The sequence below is a fragment of the Brassica napus genome, chromosome A3, assembly GCF_020379485.1.
Source record: "Brassica napus cultivar Da-Ae chromosome A3, Da-Ae, whole genome shotgun sequence".
Classification (NCBI taxonomy): Eukaryota; Viridiplantae; Streptophyta; class Magnoliopsida; order Brassicales; family Brassicaceae; genus Brassica; species Brassica napus.
The window spans coordinates 35,476,030-35,495,260 of record NC_063436.1 but is presented as its reverse complement, the minus strand read 5'-3'; the positions used below and the strand labels follow the sequence as shown (position 1 = coordinate 35,495,260).

Genomic DNA, 19,231 nt, shown 5'->3' with positions numbered 1-19,231 from the left:
ACGAATTACTCTTACTCATGGCCACAAAACGCTTGATCGAAACTATGTCTGGATATATGAAAGACAAACTCGCAGCACTGACTGCTCCTATATTCAACAAAATTGAAAGCCTTGCTACGACCTTCCGCCACAGGAAGAGCACTAAAACAAGCTCGCGATTTCTCTTTCTAAACGTAAAGGGAAACGATAAATCTTATCAAACCCCGTGAGTTTGGCTCATTATCGAACAAAAGAAATCTCGATGGGTAAGGGTTTTACCAAAACACGTTTTTGGTTGACATTTCGGAAGGATAAAACTTGTTCTCCCAAAAACCGTTGAAAAACCCCTAGGTTAATCGCCGAAAAAGGAAACACAACAGAAACGATTACACAGCTCGGCCGCTACATAGCGACCGAGCACGCACACTGCTCGGTCGCGACGTAGCAACCGAGCACGCACACGGCTCGGTCGCTACGTAGCGACCGAGCATACGCACACTGCTCGGTCGCTACGTAGCGACCGAGCACGCACACGCTGCTCGGTCGCTACGTAGCGACCGAGCACACACACGGCTCGGTCGCTACGTAGCGACCGAGCATGCACACGCTGCTCAGTCGCTACGTAGCGACCGAGCACGCACACGCTGCTCGGTCACTACGTAGTGACCGAGCACCCACACGGCTCGGTCGCTACGTAGCGACCGAGCGCACACGCTGCTCGGTCGCTACGTAGCGACCGAGCGCACACACTGCTCGGTCGCTACGTAGCGACCGAGCGCACACACTGCTCGGTCGCTACATAGCGACCGAGCACGCACACGCTGCTCGGTCGCTACGTAGCGACCGAGCACACACACTGCTCGGTCGCTGCATAGCGACCGAGCACGCACACCGCTCGGTCGCTACGTAGCAACCGAGCTCAAGCCAACTCTCCACTCGCCACATAGCGACTTGTAAGGCCTCAGAAAGGTCCTCCTTTGGGTTCTCTTTTGAATCCTCATCGAAACGCTTTTCGTTTCATCTCAATCGGAGTTTCCGTTGAGATTTTACGACGAAAACAAGTAGGACTCTTCTTGGCTTGCTTCCACTCACTACGTAGCGACTTGTCAGACTGTCAGTCGCTACGTAGCGACCTGTAAGGCCTCAGAAAGGTCCTCCTTTGGATTCTCTTTTGAATCCTCGTCGAAACGCATTTCGTTTCGTCTCAATCGGAGTTTCCGTTGAGATTTTACGATGAAAACAAGTAGGACTCTTCTTGGCTTGCTTCCAGTCGCTACGTAGCGACCTGTCAGACTGTCAGTCGCTACGTAGCGACCTGTAAGGCCTCAGAAAGGTCCTCCTTTGGGTTCTCTTTTGAATCCTCGTCGAAACGCTTTTCATTTCGTCTCAATCGGAGTTTCCGTCGAGAATTTACGACGAAAACAAGTTGGACTCGTCTTGGCTGCCTTTCACTCGCTATAGTGACCGAGATGACATCCTCACTCGCTATAGCGACCCGTCAGGCCTCAAAGGGGTCCTCCTTTACGTTCTCCTTTGTATCTTCATCGAAACGCTTTTCGTTTCGTCTCAATCGGAGTTTCCGTCGAGAATTTACGACGAAATCAAGTTGGACTCGTTTTGGCTCCCTTCCACTCGCTATAGCGACCGAGATGACATCCTCACTCGCTATAGCGACCTATCAGGCCTCAAAGGGGTCCTCCTTTGCGTTCTCCTTTGAATCCTCATCGAAACGCTTTTCGTTTTGTCTCAATCGGAGTTTCCGTTGAGATTTTACGACAAAAACAAGTAAAACTCATCTTAAACTCCTTGGCTTTTTCCTGCTCGCCCTACCTCCATCTTTGCGTTCACTTTCGAATCTCGATCGAAACGTCTCTTGTTTCGCCTCGATTGAAGTTACCATTGAGACTTTATGATAAAAAAAAAACCGCAAAGACCTGTTTTCTCGCATGGATTCAGATTAATCGTATAAAACGGCAACGGTTAACTTAACACCTTAGCCGCCTTAACTATACGATTACGTTGAACCTTTTTTTTGTGACGTCGTATCTAAGGAGAAGATAACAGTCAAGTTCGGAAAATAAATGTCAAGTTTCAAAGGATAAACACCAATATCGGAAATGGCGAACATACACGAGAAGAAGAAAGAGAAATGAGCAAGCAAAACTGAGAAGAAACAAAACTGCATCTTCGAGAGAACTAAGGTATTTCCGACTTGAAATTTTTGTAATCAGACTTGGAATTTTCGTAGGAAATTACTTTAAGGCTGCCATAGAACTTTAGGGAACGTAAAACCTAGGCGGATAGTCTAGCGAACTAAGTTTTAAGCGATTTTTCCTGTCTCGATATATTGTTCCATAATTGTTCATCATGATCTTGCAAACCGATCTAAACTCTCCAAAAGTCGAGAAACGATCGCCACGCATATCAAGCTCGCTTCCTAAAGAGAGAAAAAGTTAGAGACATGAACGTCATCTTAAAACCGATTCATTTCTGGCAATTTTCTCGGAACCGACATATCCCAAGTCGTCAACTTAGAAACAACCAAATCACAGTCCAAGCGTCGTCTATAAATCGTCCCGAATTATCGATCATTCCAAACATCAGAAGAAGAAACGTACACAACCTTTCAAAGTATCGGTTCAACCGTTTTCTTTCGTAAAAAAAAGGGGAGAAGGTACGTATACTATACTCGTATACTCCCAAACTTCAAAAACTTCTGCAAATCGTCAAGAATAGGCAAACGACAATCTTAATATTCGTCTAAACGCTAGCAACATATCCAGATGATCATGAACATAATCTCAAAAACTATACATCATTTCTTGTCGCAATCATGCGTACAGAAAACTTGTACCAATATCAAACTGAAACTCGACGATTAGCCAAAATATTGAAGCCTTTTCCGGCTTCAGAAAGCTAGTTTCGTTTTAAAAATTTTTTACGAGAAATCTTCAATCACCAAAGCATTTCTTTCAGTTTCCGTTGTACCAAGTAAGTCACAGAAAAGCATCGAAAACATTTGCGACGAAGAAAACTCGAGAATAGATGTAGCATCGTGCACGTTAAAAGGAGCACTTTCCTCCCGATGGTTAGCTAGATCCACCTCTGGTTGACCAATTCGTTCAAGAAACGAATGTGTCATGAGAATCCTCTCAAAAAACCTATGAAAAACGTTCTGCGACTAGATCGTATTTAAATAAACTTCGGTAACACTCCATGAGTAACTCCAAGCAACTTTCACCTAAGATCAAAATCACAGCAGGAACGTTTCTTGTAAAACCCGCAGAAACAACGCTACTTTGACATATGTATACATATCAATGATTTACAACCTTCGTAAAACCGGTTATATGATATGATAAATTATCATATAGCCCACAGTCGGAAATCATATGATAAATTTTCCGTAACGAAACTAAGTCCTAACAACCAAACGGTTAACGGAAAATCTAAACTTTTCGAACATTGACCAAGTTCAAAACGCTCCTACAAGCCCGCAACGTTTTAACCGTAATACGCGGCATGTAAGGAAAAATTCGTAACAAAGCTTCTAGAGCTATACGAAACATCCTAAAGAATCCACGAAATAGATCTCGGAAGGCCAACACTTCACAAAACACTATGAAGGAAAACACCTGTTCCCATGGACAAATTTACATGACACCTCAGTCATAATTCCTCGATCGCAAATAAAACTATTAGCATCCAAACAGGAACAACAATTTTGGCTGCGAACATTCGTAGTCAAACCAGAATGTTTCTCAAACGCAGGGCTAAGACTAAACCCTTGCAAGATCGCGAGACATCTACAAGCCCGCGAACATTTCAAGCCCGAAATGCGGCATACGAAAGAATAACAAATCTTCAGCATCGCGAGACGTCGCAGACGCCTGAAGATTCGTTCTTCGACGAAATTTCCTTCCTCGATAAAAACATTTTCTTGGAAGACCAGACAGTCATACGCACTAACATCTTCTCAAAACATATCCTTCGCGAAGACTCGAAACGGTATTTTTTACCATTAAGTTTGTTGCTGATCACAACAAACTCTCAACGTCCTAAACAGACTTAGCCATCTCATAGAGATGACTCTCGTACATCCGACACAAGGATAATAGCGCTATAAAAGAAATCCAAAATTTTGGTCCAGCACTTCCGATCTCCGGAGAGATGCTCGATTCCAACCATACAAGTCGTATAAGCCGAGAACCTATCGCAGACTTTAAATCGGTATGGAATCAGGATGAAACTGAAACGGGATACGTAAGTCGAATTAGTCATCGCACCCTCTAAAACCAGGAGTAAACCTAGGTCTTGCCCTAAACCCAGCGCACTGGTCTCTAACATCTCTAGGCATAGTATCAAACACCCTGATACGAGATCCCAAAATTTGTCTCTTTGCCAATATTCGAGAATCTTTAGAAATCCCGCAAGTTTACACACTGCGGAAAACTCTCGAAACAGATTACGGATATATCAATTCACACAGAGTTAGATTACGAGATGACAACTCGTAGTTTTCCTTCTACATCCATACAAAATGCCATCGGCAGGAACACGCCTTATAACCGCTACATAAAAACTAGACCATAAAGGTCTCACTAGAAAACTAGTCATAAGATCCTTAACTCCAAGACGAACTACGAAAGGCTTGATCCCTTCAACAAGGGTACGTAGGCAGCCGTCATAAGGCGCAGCCCCAATCTTATCGCGTTCTATTTTTAGAAGAGCGAGAAGACCATTTACCACTGACCTTTTCAACCATTAATTACGCCTAACTCACCTTACTTGCCTAACTTGCCAGGCTGTAAGCTCATGGTTCTAACGAGCATCCGTCCCGCTCGGTCGCTACGCAGCGACCGAGCTCGAGCCAAGCTCGGTCGCTACGTAGCGACCGAGCTCGAGCCAAGCTCGGTCGCTACGTAGCGACCGAGCGTCCGTCCCGCTCGGTCCCTACGTAGCGACTGAGCTCGAGCCAAGCTCGGTCGCTACGGATGCTCGGTCGCTATGCTATCTCCCGAAGACCGTAGCGAACTCAGTTCATGTCTTCCGACCATTCTAAGACATCAATCAAACTTTGCGGTAAAAACCGCGGAAAGTTCGTTCTTTATCGAAAGAAGTCGTAATAAACGTTTCGAGTCGGAAGACGGCCCAAACGGTAAACCAACCTTGGAGCTAGTATATAAGGAGTCCTAGACGAGAGGCATGAGAGAGAACTTTTTAGATTCGGAATTCTCTGCACTTAGAAACTTTAGGCTTTATTCTCGACAAGTTCGGTTTCTATGACTGGCACTCAATTACTAGACGAACTCGCCCAGGCAGTTCGATCTCTTGTCCAGCTCTATCAATTGAACTATGTTCGGCTTGATCCTCGAAAGGGGTACGTAGGCAGCCTTTAACAAGGTTCAGTCCGAAATCAATCAAAAACCTTTTATATATCTTTTTCGTCTTTTGTTATCGAGCTGCGACTCAACTAGGTTTGAGCTTTTTTGCTGCTAGAACTAAGTAACTCGCTGACAGCCTTTACGGCCAAAGCTTTTATGATCCCTTGTAATGATCGGAACGCTCTTACGCGGACTCGAAATAAGATCTACTGTTTTCTCTAAACTCGTTTGTTATCTTTTCATGATTTCCGCATATATTCGATCACTTGTCGTTGGCTCTCGCAGAGATACGGGACCTCTGGGAAATTAGGGTTTTCCTAGTTTCCTTATTTAAACGGAAATCGACAGTGCAAATTTCGGTTCCCACAGTCCTCGTGTTGCACTCCTTTTTATTTTTTTACTTTTTTTTCAGCCTAAAACGAGTCCAAACTTGAAAACCTCATAACTTTTGAACCGTGAGGAACTACGTCGCCCATAGCATCATTTCGGAAAGCCCCAGAATCCACGATGGGCGGTGATTAGACGGCGTAACTTTCGGGCTCAAATTCAGCTATTTTGACCCTCAAACGGGCTGCAGAAAGTTATGGCACGTAAAAAAGATCGAAAGAGGATTCTCAGGGTGTTTTTGATACTTTCTTAACACCATTAACGTCGACGCACTTTTTCGCTCAAAACAAAACAGCCAGAAAATCATGTGGGCCCCACGGCCTTGCACTTGGATTGGCTGCGAAAAGGAAATATAGAAACGAGAGTGATGTACTGACAGGTGCGATCATACCAGCACTAATGCACCGGATCCCATCAGAACTCCGCAGTGAAGCGTGCTTGGGCGAGAGTAGTACTAGGATTGGTGACCTCCCGGGAAGTCCTCGTGTTGCACTCCTTTTTTTTTTTTATTTTTTTTTCAGCCTAAAACGAGTCCAAACTTGAAAACCTCATAACTTTTGAACCGTGAGGAACTACGTCGCCCATAGCCCCATTTCGGAAAGCCCCAGAATCCACGATGGGCGGTGATTAGACGGCGTAATTTTTCGGGCTCAAATTCAGCCGTTTTGACCCTCAAACGGGCTGCAGAAAGTTATGGCACGTAAAAAAGATCGAAAGCGGATTCTCAGGGTGTTTTTGATGCTTTCTTAACACCATTAACCTCGACGCACTTTTTCGCTCGAAACAAAACGGCCAGAAAATCATGTGGGCCCCACGGCCTTGCACTTGGATTGGCCGCGAAAAGGATATATAGAAACGAGAGTGATGTACTGACGGGTGCGATCATACCAGCACTAATGCACCGGATCCCATCAGAACTCCGCAGTGAAGCGTGCTTGGGCGAGAGTAGTACTAGGATTGGTGACCTCCCGGGAAGTCCTCGTGTTGCACTCCTTTTTATTTTTTTATTTTTTTTCAGCCTAAAACGAGTCTAAACTTGAAAACCTCATAACTTTTGAACCGTGAGGAACTACGTCGCCCATAGCACCATTTCGGAAAGCCCCAGAATCCACAATGGGCGGTGAATAGACGGCGTAATTTTTGGGTTCAAATTCAGCCGTTTTGACCCTCAAACGGGCTGCAGAAAGTTATGGCACGTAAAAAAGATCGAAAGCGGATTCTCAGGGTGTTTTTGATGCTTTCTTAACACCATTAACCTCGACGCACTTTTTGGCTCGAAAAGAAACGGCCAGAAAATCATGTGGGCCCCACGGCCTTGCACTTGGATTGGCCGAGAAAAGGATATATAGAAACGAGAGTGATGTACTGACGGGTGCGATCATACCAGCACTAATGCACCGGATCCCATCAGAACTCCGCAGTGAAGCGTGCTTGGGCGAGAGTAGTACTAGGATTGGTGACCTCCCGGGAAGTCCTCGTGTTGCACTCCTTTTTATTTTTTTACTTTTTTTTCTTCCTAAAACGAGTCTAAACTTGAAAACCTCATAACGTTTGAACCGTGAGGAACTACGTCGCCCATAGCACCATTTCGGAAAGCCCCAGAATCCACGATGGGCGGTGATTAGACGGCGTAATTTTTCGGGCTCAAATTCAGCCGTTTTGACCCTCAAACGGGCTGCAGAAAGTTATGGCACGTAAAAAAGATCGAAAGCGGATTCTCAGGGTGTTTTTGATGCTTTCTTAACACCATTAACCTCGACGCACTTTTTGGCTCGAAAAGAAACGGCCAGAAAATCATGTGGGCCCCACGGCCTTGCACTTGGATTGGCCGAGAAAAGGATATATAGAAACGAGAGTGATGTACTGACGGGTGCGATCATACCAGCACTAATGCACCGGATCCCATCAGAACTCCGCAGTGAAGCGTGCTTGGGCGAGAGTAGTACTAGGATTGGTGACCTCCCGGGAAGTCCTCGTGTTGCACTCCTTTTTATTTTTTTTTTTTTTTTCAGCCTAAAACGAGTCAAACTTGAAAACCTCATAACTTTTGAACCGTGAGGAACTACGTCGCCCATAGCACCATTTCGGAAAGCCCCAGAATCCACAATGGGCGGTGAATAGACGGCGCAATTTTTCGGGCTCAAATTCAGCCGTTTTGACCCTCAAACGGGCTGCAGAAAGTTAAGGCACGTAAAAAAGATCGAAAGCGGATTCTCAGGGTGTTTTTGATGCTTTCTTAACACCATTAACCTCGACGCACTTTTTCGCTCGAAACAAAACGGCAAGAAAATCATGTGGGCACCACGGCCTTACACTTGGATTGGCCGAGAAAAGGATATATAGAAACGAGAGTGATGTACTGACGGGTGCGATCATACCAGCACTAATGCACCCGATCCCATCAGAACTCCGCAGTGAAGCGTGCTTGGGCGAGAGTAGTACTAGGATTGGTGACCTCCCGGGAAGTCCTCGTGTTGCACTCCTTTTTATTTTTTTATTTTTTTTCAGCCTAAAACGAGTCTAAACTTGAAAACCTCATAACTTTTGAACCGTGAAGAACTACGTCGCCCATAGCACCATTTCGGAAAGCCCCAGAATCCACGATGGGCGGTGATTAGACGGCGTAATTTTTCGGGCTCAAATTCAGCCGTTTTGACCCTCAAACGGGCTGCGGAAAGTTAAGGGACGTAAAAAAGATTGAAAACGGATTCTCAGGGTGTTTTTGATGCTTTCTTAACACCATTAACCTTGACGCACTTTTTCGCTCGAAACAAAACGGCCAGAAAATCATGTGGGCCCCACGGCCTTGCACTTGGATTGGCCGAGAAAAGGATATATAGAAACGAGAGTGATGTACTGACGGGTGCGATCATACCAGCACTAATGCACCGGATCCCATCAGAACTCCGCAGTGAAGCGTGCTTGGGCGAGAGTAGTACTAGGATTGGTGACCTCCCGGGAAGTCCTCGTGTTGCACTCCTTTTTTTTTTTTTTTTTTTTTCAGCCTAAAACGAGTCTAAACTTGAAAACCTCATAACTTTTGAACCGTGAGGAACTACGTCGCCCATAGCACCATTTCGGAAAGCCCCAGAATCCACAATGGGCGGTGAATAGACGGCGTAATTTTTCGGGCTCAAATTCAGCCGTTTTGACCCTCAAACGGGCTGCAGAAAGTTATGGCACGTAAAAAAGATCGAAAGCGGATTCTCAGGGTGTTTTTGATGCTTTCTTAACACCATTAACCTCGACGCACTTTTTCGCTCGAAAAAAACGGCCAGAAAATCATGTGGGCCCCACGGCCTTGCACTTGGATTGGCCGAGAAAGGATATATAGAAACGAGAGTGATGTACTGACGGGTGCGATCATACCAGCACTAATGCACCGGATCCCATCAGAACTCCGCAGTGAAGCGTGCTTGGGCGAGAGTAGTACTAGGATTGGTGACCTCCCGGGAAGTCCTCGTGTTGCACTCCTTTTTATTTTTTTATTTTTTTTCAGCCTAAAACGAGTCTAAACTTGAAAACCTCATAACTTTTGAACCGTGAGGAACTACGTCGCCCATAGCACCATTTCGGAAAGCCCCAGAATCCACAATGGGCGGTGAATAGACGGCGTAATTTTTCGGGCTCAAATTCAGCCGTTTTGACCCTCAAACGGGCTGCAGAAAGTTATGGCACGTAAAAAAGATCGAAAGCGGATTCTCAGGGTGTTTTTGATGCTTTCTTAACACCATTAACCTCGACGCACTTTTTCGCTCGAAACAAAACGGCCAGAAAATCATGTGGGCCCCACGGCCTTGCACTTGGATTGGCCGAGAAAAGGATATATAGAAACGAGAGTGATGTACTGACGGGTGCGATCATACCAGCACTAATGCACCGGATCCCATCAGAACTCCGCAGTGAAGCGTGCTTGGGCGAGAGTAGTACTAGGATTGGTGACCTCCCGGGAAGTCCTCGTGTTGCACTCCTTTTTATTTTTTTATTTTTTTTCAGCCTAAAACGAGTCTAAACTTGAAAACCTCATAACTTTTGAACCGTGAGGAACTACGTCGCCCATAGCACCATTTCGGAAAGCCCCAGAATCCACAATGGGCGGTGAATAGACGGCGTAATTTTCGGGCTCAAATTCAGCCGTTTTGACCCTCAAACGGGCTGCAGAAAGTTATGGCACGTAAAAAAGATCGAAAGCGGATTCTCAGGGTGTTTTTGATGCTTTCTTAACACCATTAACCTCGACGCACTTTTTCGCTCGAAAAAAACGGCCAGAAAATCATGTGGGCCCCACGGCCTTGCACTTGGATTGGCCGAGAAAAGGATATATAGAAACGAGAGTGATGTACTGACGGGTGCGATCATACCAGCACTAATGCACCGGATCCCATCAGAACTCCGCAGTGAAGCGTGCTTGGGCGAGAGTAGTACTAGGATTGGTGACCTCCCGGGAAGTCCTCGTGTTGCACTCCTTTTTATTTTTTTATTTTTTTTCAGCCTAAAACGAGTCTAAACTTGAAAACCTCATAACTTTTGAACCGTGAGGAACTACGTCGCCCATAGCACCATTTCGGAAAGCCCCAGAATCCACAATGGGCGGTGAATAGACGGCGTAATTTTTCGGGTTCAAATTCAGCCGTTTTGACCCTCAAACGGGCTGCAGAAAGTTATGGCACGTAAAAAAGATCGAAAGCGGATTCTCAGGGTGTTTTTGATGCTTTCTTAACACCATTAACCTCGACGCACTTTTTCGCTCGAAACAAAACGGCCAGAAAATCATGTGGGCCCCACGGCCTTGCACTTGGATTGGCCGAGAAAAGGATATATAGAAACGAGAGTGATGTACTGACGGGTGCGATCATACCAGCACTAATGCACCGGATCCCATCAGAACTCCGCAGTGAAGCGTGCTTGGGCGAGAGTAGTACTAGGATTGGTGACCTCCCGGGAAGTCCTCGTGTTGCACTCCTTTTTATTTTTTTATTTTTTTTCAGCCTAAAACGAGTCTAAACTTGAAAACCTCATAACTTTTGAACCGTGAGGAACTACGTCGCCCATAGCACCATTTCGGAAAGCCCCAGAATCCACAATTGGCGGTGACTAGACGGCGTAATTTTTCGGGTTCAAATTCAGCCGTTTTGACCCTCAAACGGGCTGCAGAAAGTTATGGCACGTAAAAAAGATCGAAAGCGGATTCTCAGGGTGTTTTTGATGCTTTCTTAACACCATTAACCTCGACGCACTTTTTCGCTCGAAACAAAACGGCCAGAAAATCATGTGGGCCCCACGGCCTTGCACTTGGATTGGCCGAGAAAAGGATATATAGAAACGAGAGTGATGTACTGACGGGTGCGATCATACCAGCACTAATGCACCGGATCCCATCAGAACTCCGCAGTGAAGCGTGCTTGGGCGAGAGTAGTACTAGGATTGGTGACCTCCCGGGAAGTCCTCGTGTTGCACTCCTTTTTATTTTTTTATTTTTTTTCAGCCTAAAACGAGTCTAAACTTGAAAACCTCATAACTTTTGAACCGTGAGGAACTACGTCGCCCATAGCACCATTTCGGAAAGCCCCAGAATCCACAATGGGCGGTGAATAGACGGCGTAATTTTTCGGGCTCAAATTCAGCCGTTTTGACCCTCAAACGGGCTGCAGAAAGTTATGGCACGTAAAAAAGATCGAAAGCGGATTCTCAGGGTGTTTTTGATGCTTTCTTAACACCATTAACCTCGACGCACTTTTTCGCTCGAAACAAAACGGCAAGAAAATCATGTGGGCCCCACGGCCTTGCACTTGGATTGGCCGAGAAAAGGATATATAGAAACGAGAGTGATGTACTGACGGGTGCGATCATACCAGCACTAATGCACCGGATCCCATCAGAACTCCGCAGTGAAGCGTGCTTGGGCGAGAGTAGTACTAGGATTGGTGACCTCCCGGGAAGTCCTCGTGTTGCACTCCTTTTTATTTTTTTATTTTTTTTCAGCCTAAAACTAGTCTAAACTTGAAAACCTCATAACTTTTGAACCGTGAGGAACTACGTCGCCCATAGCACCATTTCGGAAAGCCCCAGAATCCACAATGGGCGGTGAATAGACGGCGTAATTTTTCGGGCTCAAATTCAGCCGTTTTGACCCTCAAACGGGCTGCAGAAAGTTAAGGCACGTAAAAAAGATCGAAAGCGGATTCTCAGGGTGTTTTTGATGCTTTCTTAACACCATTAACCTCGACGCACTTTTTCGCTCGAAACAAAACGGCCAGAAAATCATGTGGGCCCCACGGCCTTGCACTTGGATTGGCCGCGAAAAGGATATATAGAAACGAGAGTGATGTACTGACGGGTGCGATCATACCAGCACTAATGCACCGGATCCCATCAGAACTCCGCAGTGAAGCGTGCTTGGGCGAGAGTAGTACTAGGATTGGTGACCTCCCGGGAAGTCCTCGTGTTGCACTCCTTTTTATTTTTTTATTTTTTTTCAGCCTAAAACGAGTCTAAACTTGAAAACCTCATAACTTTTGAACCGTGAGGAACTACGTCGCCCATAGCACCATTTCGGAAAGCCCCAGAATCCACAATGGGCGGTGAATAGACGGCGCAATTTTTGGGCTCAAATTCAGCCGTTTTGACCCTCAAACGGGCTGCAGAAAGTTAAGGCACGTAAAAAAGATCGAAAGCGGATTCTCAGGGTGTTTTTGATGCTTTCTTAACACCATTAACCTCGACGCACTTTTTCGCTCGAAACAAAACGGCAAGAAAATCATGTGGGCCCCACGGCCTTGCACTTGGATTGGCCGAGAAAAGGATATATAGAAACGAGAGTGATGTACTGACGGGTGCGATCATACCAGCACTAATGCACCGGATCCCATCAGAACTCCGCAGTGAAGCGTGCTTGGGCGAGAGTAGTACTAGGATTGGTGACCTCCCGGGAAGTCCTCGTGTTGCACTCCTTTTTTTTTTTTATTTTTTTTCAGCCTAAAACGAGTCTAAACTTGAAAACCTCATAACTTTTGAACCGTGAGGAACTACGTCGCCCATAGCACCATTTCGGAAAGCCCCAGAATCCACGATGGGCGGTGAATAGACGGCGTAATTTTTCGGGCTCAAATTCAGCCGTTTTGACCCTCAAACGGGCTGCAGAAAGTTATGGCACGTAAAAAAGATCGAAAGCGGATTCTCAGGGTGTTTTTGATGCTTTCTTAACACCATTAACCTCGACGCACTTTTTCGCTCGAAACAAAACGGCCAGAAAATCATGTGGGCCCCACGGCCTTGCACTTGGATTGGCCGAGAAAAGGATATATAGAAACGAGAGTGATGTACTGACGGGTGCGATCATACCAGCACTAATGCACCGGATCCCATCAGAACTCCGCAGTGAAGCGTGCTTGGGCGAGAGTAGTACTAGGATTGGTGACCTCCCGGGAAGTCCTCGTGTTGCACTCCTTTTTATTTTTTTATTTTTTTTCAGCCTAAAACGAGTCTAAACTTGAAAACCTCATAACTTTTGAACCGTGAGGAACTACGTCGCCCATAGCACCATTTCGGAAAGCCCCAGAATCCACAATGGGCGGTGAATAGACGGCGTAATTTTTCGGGCTCAAATTCAGCCGTTTTGACCCTCAAACGGGCTGCAGAAAGTTATGGCACGTAAAAAAGATCGAAAGCGGATTCTCAGGGTGTTTTTGATGCTTTCTTAACACCATTAACCTCGACGCACTTTTTCGCTCGAAACAAAACGGCCAGAAAATCATGTGGGCCCCACGGCCTTGCACTTGGATTGGCCGAGAAAAGGATATATAGAAACGAGAGTGATGTACTGACGGGTGCGATCATACCAGCACTAATGCACCGGATCCCATCAGAACTCCGCAGTGAAGCGTGCTTGGGCGAGAGTAGTACTAGGATTGGTGACCTCCCGGGAAGTCCTCGTGTTGCACTCCTTTTTATTTTTTTATTTTTTTTCAGCCTAAAACGAGTCTAAACTTGAAAACCTCATAACTTTTGAACCGTGAGGAACTACGTCGCCCATAGCACCATTTCGGAAAGCCCCAGAATCCACAATGGGCGGTGAATAGACGGCGTAATTTTTCGGGCTCAAATTCAGCCGTTTTGACCCTCAAACGGGCTGCAGAAAGTTATGGCACGTAAAAAAGATCGAAAGCGGATTCTCAGGGTGTTTTTGATGCTTTCTTAACACCATTAACCTCGACGCACTTTTTCGCTCGAAACAAAACGGCCAGAAAATCATGTGGGCCCCACGGCCTTGCACTTGGATTGGCCGAGAAAAGGATATATAGAAACGAGAGTGATGTACTGACGGGTGCGATCATACCAGCACTAATGCACCGGATCCCATCAGAACTCCGCAGTGAAGCGTGCTTGGGCGAGAGTAGTACTAGGATTGGTGACCTCCCGGGAAGTCCTCGTGTTGCACTCCTTTTTATTTTTTTATTTTTTTTCAGCCTAAAACTAGTCTAAACTTGAAAACCTCATAACTTTTGAACCGTGAGGAACTACGTCGCCCATAGCACCATTTCGGAAAGCCCCAGAATCCATAATGGGCGGTGAATAGACGGCGTAATTTTTCGGGCTCAAATTCAGCCGTTTTGACCCTCAAACGGGCTGCAGAAAGTTAAGGCACGTAAAAAAGATCGAAAGCGGATTCTCAGGGTGTTTTTGATGCTTTCTTAACACCATTAACGTCGACGCACTCTTTCACTCGAAACAAAACGGCAAGAAAATCATGTGGGCCCCACGGCCTTGCACTTGGATTGGCCGAGAAAAGGATATATAGAAACGAGAGTGATGTACTGACGGGTGCGATCATACCAGCACTAATGCACCGGATCCCATCAGAACTCCGCAGTGAAGCGTGCTTGGGCGAGAGTAGTACTAGGATTGGTGACCTCCCGGGAAGTCCTCGTGTTGCACTCCTTTTTATTTTTTTATTTTTTTTCAGCCTAAAACGAGTCTAAACTTGAAAACCTCATAACTTTTGAACCGTGAGGAACTACGTCGCCCATAGCACCATTTCGGAAAGCCCCAGAATCCATAATGGGCGGTGACTAGACGGCGTAATTTTTCGGGCTCAAATTCAGCCGTTTTGACCCTCAAACGGGCTGCAGAAAGTTATGGCACGTAAAAAAGATCGAAAGCGGATTCTCAGGGTGTTTTTGATGCTTTCTTAACACCATTAACCTCGACGCACTTTTTCGCTCGAAACAAAACGGCCAGAAAATCATGTGGGCCCCACGGCCTTGCACTTGGATTGGCCGAGAAAAGGATATATAGAAACGAGAGTGATGTACTGACGGGTGCGATCATACCAGCACTAATGCACCGGATCCCATCAGAACTCCGCAGTGAAGCGTGCTTGGGCGAGAGTAGTACTAGGATTGGTGACCTCCCGGGAAGTCCTCGTGTTGCACTCCTTTTTATTTTTTTATTTTTTTTCAGCCTAAAACAAGTCTAAACTTGAAAACCTCATAACTTTTGAACCGTGAGGAACTACGTCGCCCATAGCACCATTTCGGAAAGCCCCAGAATCCATAATGGGCGGTGAATAGACGGCGTAATTTTTCGGGCTCAAATTCAGCCGTTTTGACCCTCAAACGGGCTGCAGAAAGTTAGGCACGTAAAAAAGATCGAAAGCGGATTCTCAGGGTGTTTTTGATGCTTTCTTAACACCATTAACCTCGACGCACTTTTTCGCTCGAAACAAAACGGCAGAAAATCATGTGGGCCCCACGGCCTTGCACTTGGATTGGCCGAGAAAAGGATATATAGAAACGAGAGTGATGTACTGACGGGTGCGATCATACCAGCACTAATGCACCGGATCCCATCAGAACTCCGCAGTGAAGCGTGCTTGGGCGAGAGTAGTACTAGGATTGGTGACCTCCCGGGAAGTCCTCGTGTTGCACTCCTTTTTATTTTTTTTATTTTTTTTCAGCCTAAAACGAGTCTAAACTTGAAAACCTCATAACTTTTGAACCGTGAGGAACTACGTCGCCCATAGCACCATTTCGGAAAGCCCCAGAATCCATAATGGGCGGTGACTAGACGGCGTAATTTTTCGGGCTCAAATTCAGCCGTTTTGACCCTCAAACGGGCTGCAGAAAGTTATGGCACGTAAAAAAGATCGAAAGCAGATTCTCAGGGTGTTTTTGATGCTTTCTTAACACCATTAACCTCGACGCATTTTTTCGCTCGAAACAAAACGGCCAGAAAATCATGTGGGCCCCACGGCCTTGCACTTGGATTGGCCGAGAAAAGGATATATAGAAACGAGAGTGATGTACTGACGGGTGCGATCATACCAGCACTAATGCACCGGATCCCATCAGAACTCCGCAGTGAAGCGTGCTTGGGCGAGAGTAGTACTAGGATTGGTGACCTCCCGGGAAGTCCTCGTGTTGCACTCCTTTTTATTTTTTTATTTTTTTTTCAGCCTAAAACGAGTCTAAACTTGAAAACCTCATAACTTTTGAACCGTGAGGAACTACGTCGCCCATAGCACCATTTCGGAAAGCCCCAGAATCCATAATGGGCGGTGAATAGACGGCGTAATTTTTCGGGCTCAAATTCAGCCGTTTTGACCCTCAAACGGGCTGCAGAAAGTTATGGCACGTAAAAAAGATCGAAAGCGGATTCTCAGGGTGTTTTTGATGCTTTCTTAACACCATTAACCTCGACGCACTTTTTCGCTCGAAACAAAACGGCAAGAAAATCATGTGGGCCCCACGGCCTTGCACTTGGATTGGCCGCGAAAAGGATATATAGAAACGAGAGTGATGTACTGACGGGTGCGATCATACCAGCACTAATGCACCGGATCCCATCAGAACTAAGCGTGCTTGGGCGAGAGTAGTACTAGGATTGGTGACCTCCCGGGAAGTCCTCGTGTTGCACTCCTTTTTATTTTATTTTCAGCCTAAAACGAGTCTAAACTGGAAAACCTCATAACTTTTGAACCGTAAGAAACTACGTCGCCCATAGCACCATTTCGGAAAGCCCCAGAATCCACAATGGGCGGTGACTAGACGGAGTAATTTTTCGGGCTCAAATTCAGCAGTTTTGACCCTCAAACGCGCTGCAGAAAGTTATGGCACGTAAAAAAGATCGAAAGCGGATTCTCAGGGTGTTTTTGATGCTTTCTTAACACCATTAACCTCGACGCACTTTTTCGCTCGAAACAAAACGGCCAGAAAATCATGTGGGCCCCACGGCCTTGCACTTGGATTGGCCGAGAAAAGGATATATAGAAACGAGAGTGATGTACTGACGGGTGCGATCATACCAGCACTAATGCACCGGATCCCATCAGAACTCCGCAGTGAAGCGTGCTTGGGCGAGAGTAGTACTAGGATTGGCGACCTCCCGGGAAGTCCTCGTGTTGCACTCCTTTTTATTTTATTTTCAGCCTAAAACGAGTCTAAACTGGAAAACCTCATAACTTTTGAACCGTAAGAAACTACGTCGCCCATAGCACCATTTCGGAAAGCCCCAGAATCCTAATGGGCGGTGAATAGACGGCGCAATTTTTCGGGCTCAAATTCAGCCGTTTTGACCCTCAAACGGGCTGCGGAAAGTTAAGGCACGTAAAAAAGATCGAAAACGGATTCTCAGGGTGTTTTTGATGCTTTCTTAACACCATTAACCTCGACGCACTTTTTCGCTCGAAACAAAACGGCAAGAAAATCATGTGGGCCCCACGGCCTTGCACTTGGATTGGCCGCGAAAAGGATATATAGAAACGAGAGTGATGTACTGACGGGTGCGATCATACCAGCACTAATGCACCGGATCCCATCAGAACTAAGCGTGCTTGGGCGAGAGTAGTACTAGGATTGGCGACCTCCCGGGAAGTCCTCGTGTTGCACTCCTTTTTATTTTATTTTCAGCCTAAAACGAGTCTAAACTGGAAAACCTCATAACTTTTGAACCGTGAGGAACTACGTCGCCCATAGCACCATTTCGGAAAGCCACAGAATCCATAATGGGCGGTGAATAGACGGCGTAATTTTTCGGCTCAAATTCAGCCGTTTTGACCCTCAAACGGGCTGCAGAAAGTTATGGCACGTAAAAAAGATCAAAAACGAATTCTCAGGGTGTTTTTGATGCTTTCTTAACACCATTAACCTCGATGCACTTTTTCGCTCGAAACAAAACAGCCAGAAAATCATGTGGGCCCCACGGCCTTGCACTTGGATTGGCCGAGAAAAGGATATATAGAAACGAGAGTGATGTTCTGATGGGTGCGATCATACCAGCACTAATGCACCGGATCCCATCAGAACTCTGCAGTGAAGCGTGCTTGGGCGAGAGTAGTACTAGGATTGGTGACCTCCCAGAAAGTCCTCGTGTTGCACTCCTTTTTATTTTTTAATTTTTTTTCAGCCTAAAACGAGTCAAGACTTAAAAACCTCATAACTTTTGAACCGTGAGGAACTACGTCGCCCATAGAACCATTTCGGAAAGCTCCAGAAATCATAATGGGCGGTGAATAGACGGCGTATTTTTTCGGGTTCAAATTCAGCCGTTTTGACCATCAAACGGGCTGCAGAAAGTTATGGCACGTAAAAAAGATCGAAAGCGGATTCTTAGGGTGTTTTTGATGCTTTCTTAACACCATTAACCTCGACGCACTTTTTCGCTCGAAACAAAACGGCAAAAAAATCATGTGGGCCCCACGGCCTTGCATTTGGGTGGGCCGCGAAAAGGATATATAGAAACGAGAGTGATGTACTGACGGGTGCGATCATACCAGCACTAATGCACCGGATCCCATCAGAACTAAGCGTGCTTGGGCGAGAGTAGTATTAGGATTGGTGACCTCCCGGGAAGTCCTCGTGTTGCACTCCTTTTTATTTTTTTTATTTTTTTTCAGCCTAAAACGAGTCAAAACTTGAAAACCTCATAACTTTTGAACCGTGAGGAACTACGTCGCCCATAGCACCATTTCGGAAAGCCCCAGAATCCTAATGGGCGGTGAATAGACGGCGCAATTTTTCGGGCTCAAATTCAGCCGTTTTGACCCTCAAACGGGCTGCGGAAAGTTAAGGCACGTAAAAAAGATCGAAAGCGGATTCTCAGGGTGTTTTTGATGCTTTCTTAACACCATTAACCTCGACGCACTTTTTCGCTCGAAACAAAACGGCAAGAAAATCATGTGGGCCCCACGGCCTTACACTTGGATTGGCCGCGAAAAGGATATATAGAAACGAGAGTGATGTACTGACGGGTGCGATCATACCAGCACTAATGCACCGGATCCCATCAGAACTGAAGCGTGCTTGGGCGAGAGTAGTACTAGGATTGGTGACCTCCCGGGAAGTCCTCGTGTTGCACTCCTTTTTATTTTTTATTTTTTTTTCAGCCTAAAACGAGTCTAAACTTGAAAACCTCATAACTTTTGAACCGTGAGGAACTACGTCGCCCATAGCACCATTTCGGAAAGCCCCAGAATCCATAATGGG

General features: G+C 46.0%; 23 non-coding genes and 4 pseudogenes across 23 annotated transcripts; all 27 read left to right on the top strand.

Annotated features, from left to right (window-relative positions):
* Positions 1 to 6,127: 6,127 nt before the first annotated feature.
* Positions 6,128 to 6,246, top strand: LOC125607451. Its single transcript, XR_007338610.1, has one exon. It is a non-coding gene; the product is annotated as a 5S ribosomal RNA (ribosomal RNA).
* A 378-nt stretch (positions 6,247 to 6,624) lies between these two features.
* Positions 6,625 to 6,743, top strand: LOC125607410. Its single transcript, XR_007338569.1, has one exon. It is a non-coding gene; the product is annotated as a 5S ribosomal RNA (ribosomal RNA).
* Positions 6,744 to 7,120: 377 nt separating this feature from the next.
* On the top strand, positions 7,121 to 7,239 carry LOC125607409. Its single transcript, XR_007338568.1, has one exon. It is a non-coding gene; the product is annotated as a 5S ribosomal RNA (ribosomal RNA).
* A 379-nt stretch (positions 7,240 to 7,618) lies between these two features.
* Positions 7,619 to 7,737, top strand: LOC125607408. The gene has a single exon (XR_007338567.1). It is a non-coding gene; the product is annotated as a 5S ribosomal RNA (ribosomal RNA).
* A 377-nt stretch (positions 7,738 to 8,114) lies between these two features.
* LOC125607472 lies at positions 8,115 to 8,233 on the top strand. Its single transcript, XR_007338630.1, has one exon. It is a non-coding gene; the product is annotated as a 5S ribosomal RNA (ribosomal RNA).
* A 378-nt stretch (positions 8,234 to 8,611) lies between these two features.
* On the top strand, positions 8,612 to 8,730 carry LOC125607407. The gene has a single exon (XR_007338566.1). It is a non-coding gene; the product is annotated as a 5S ribosomal RNA (ribosomal RNA).
* A 375-nt stretch (positions 8,731 to 9,105) lies between these two features.
* On the top strand, positions 9,106 to 9,224 carry LOC125607406. Its single transcript, XR_007338565.1, has one exon. It is a non-coding gene; the product is annotated as a 5S ribosomal RNA (ribosomal RNA).
* Positions 9,225 to 9,602: 378 nt separating this feature from the next.
* LOC125607405 lies at positions 9,603 to 9,721 on the top strand. Its single transcript, XR_007338564.1, has one exon. It is a non-coding gene; the product is annotated as a 5S ribosomal RNA (ribosomal RNA).
* A 376-nt stretch (positions 9,722 to 10,097) lies between these two features.
* LOC125607404 lies at positions 10,098 to 10,216 on the top strand. The gene has a single exon (XR_007338563.1). It is a non-coding gene; the product is annotated as a 5S ribosomal RNA (ribosomal RNA).
* Positions 10,217 to 10,594: 378 nt separating this feature from the next.
* Positions 10,595 to 10,713, top strand: LOC125607403. Its single transcript, XR_007338562.1, has one exon. It is a non-coding gene; the product is annotated as a 5S ribosomal RNA (ribosomal RNA).
* A 378-nt stretch (positions 10,714 to 11,091) lies between these two features.
* On the top strand, positions 11,092 to 11,210 carry LOC125607402. The gene has a single exon (XR_007338561.1). It is a non-coding gene; the product is annotated as a 5S ribosomal RNA (ribosomal RNA).
* Positions 11,211 to 11,588: 378 nt separating this feature from the next.
* Positions 11,589 to 11,707, top strand: LOC125607400. The gene has a single exon (XR_007338559.1). It is a non-coding gene; the product is annotated as a 5S ribosomal RNA (ribosomal RNA).
* A 378-nt stretch (positions 11,708 to 12,085) lies between these two features.
* On the top strand, positions 12,086 to 12,204 carry LOC125607399. The gene has a single exon (XR_007338558.1). It is a non-coding gene; the product is annotated as a 5S ribosomal RNA (ribosomal RNA).
* Positions 12,205 to 12,581: 377 nt separating this feature from the next.
* On the top strand, positions 12,582 to 12,700 carry LOC125607398. Its single transcript, XR_007338557.1, has one exon. It is a non-coding gene; the product is annotated as a 5S ribosomal RNA (ribosomal RNA).
* Positions 12,701 to 13,077: 377 nt separating this feature from the next.
* On the top strand, positions 13,078 to 13,196 carry LOC125607397. Its single transcript, XR_007338556.1, has one exon. It is a non-coding gene; the product is annotated as a 5S ribosomal RNA (ribosomal RNA).
* Positions 13,197 to 13,574: 378 nt separating this feature from the next.
* LOC125607396 lies at positions 13,575 to 13,693 on the top strand. The gene has a single exon (XR_007338555.1). It is a non-coding gene; the product is annotated as a 5S ribosomal RNA (ribosomal RNA).
* Positions 13,694 to 14,071: 378 nt separating this feature from the next.
* LOC125607395 lies at positions 14,072 to 14,190 on the top strand. The gene has a single exon (XR_007338554.1). It is a non-coding gene; the product is annotated as a 5S ribosomal RNA (ribosomal RNA).
* A 378-nt stretch (positions 14,191 to 14,568) lies between these two features.
* Positions 14,569 to 14,687, top strand: LOC125607394. The gene has a single exon (XR_007338553.1). It is a non-coding gene; the product is annotated as a 5S ribosomal RNA (ribosomal RNA).
* A 378-nt stretch (positions 14,688 to 15,065) lies between these two features.
* On the top strand, positions 15,066 to 15,184 carry LOC125607393. The gene has a single exon (XR_007338552.1). It is a non-coding gene; the product is annotated as a 5S ribosomal RNA (ribosomal RNA).
* Positions 15,185 to 15,560: 376 nt separating this feature from the next.
* Positions 15,561 to 15,679, top strand: LOC125607392. The gene has a single exon (XR_007338551.1). It is a non-coding gene; the product is annotated as a 5S ribosomal RNA (ribosomal RNA).
* A 379-nt stretch (positions 15,680 to 16,058) lies between these two features.
* On the top strand, positions 16,059 to 16,177 carry LOC125607391. Its single transcript, XR_007338550.1, has one exon. It is a non-coding gene; the product is annotated as a 5S ribosomal RNA (ribosomal RNA).
* A 379-nt stretch (positions 16,178 to 16,556) lies between these two features.
* On the top strand, positions 16,557 to 16,667 carry LOC125607654 (annotated as a pseudogene).
* A 371-nt stretch (positions 16,668 to 17,038) lies between these two features.
* LOC125607443 lies at positions 17,039 to 17,157 on the top strand. Its single transcript, XR_007338602.1, has one exon. It is a non-coding gene; the product is annotated as a 5S ribosomal RNA (ribosomal RNA).
* Positions 17,158 to 17,527: 370 nt separating this feature from the next.
* LOC125607658 lies at positions 17,528 to 17,638 on the top strand (annotated as a pseudogene).
* A 370-nt stretch (positions 17,639 to 18,008) lies between these two features.
* On the top strand, positions 18,009 to 18,127 carry LOC125607501. The gene has a single exon (XR_007338660.1). It is a non-coding gene; the product is annotated as a 5S ribosomal RNA (ribosomal RNA).
* A 378-nt stretch (positions 18,128 to 18,505) lies between these two features.
* On the top strand, positions 18,506 to 18,616 carry LOC125607666 (annotated as a pseudogene).
* Positions 18,617 to 18,994: 378 nt separating this feature from the next.
* Positions 18,995 to 19,106, top strand: LOC125607644 (annotated as a pseudogene).
* The last annotated feature ends 125 nt before the right edge of the window (positions 19,107 to 19,231 follow it).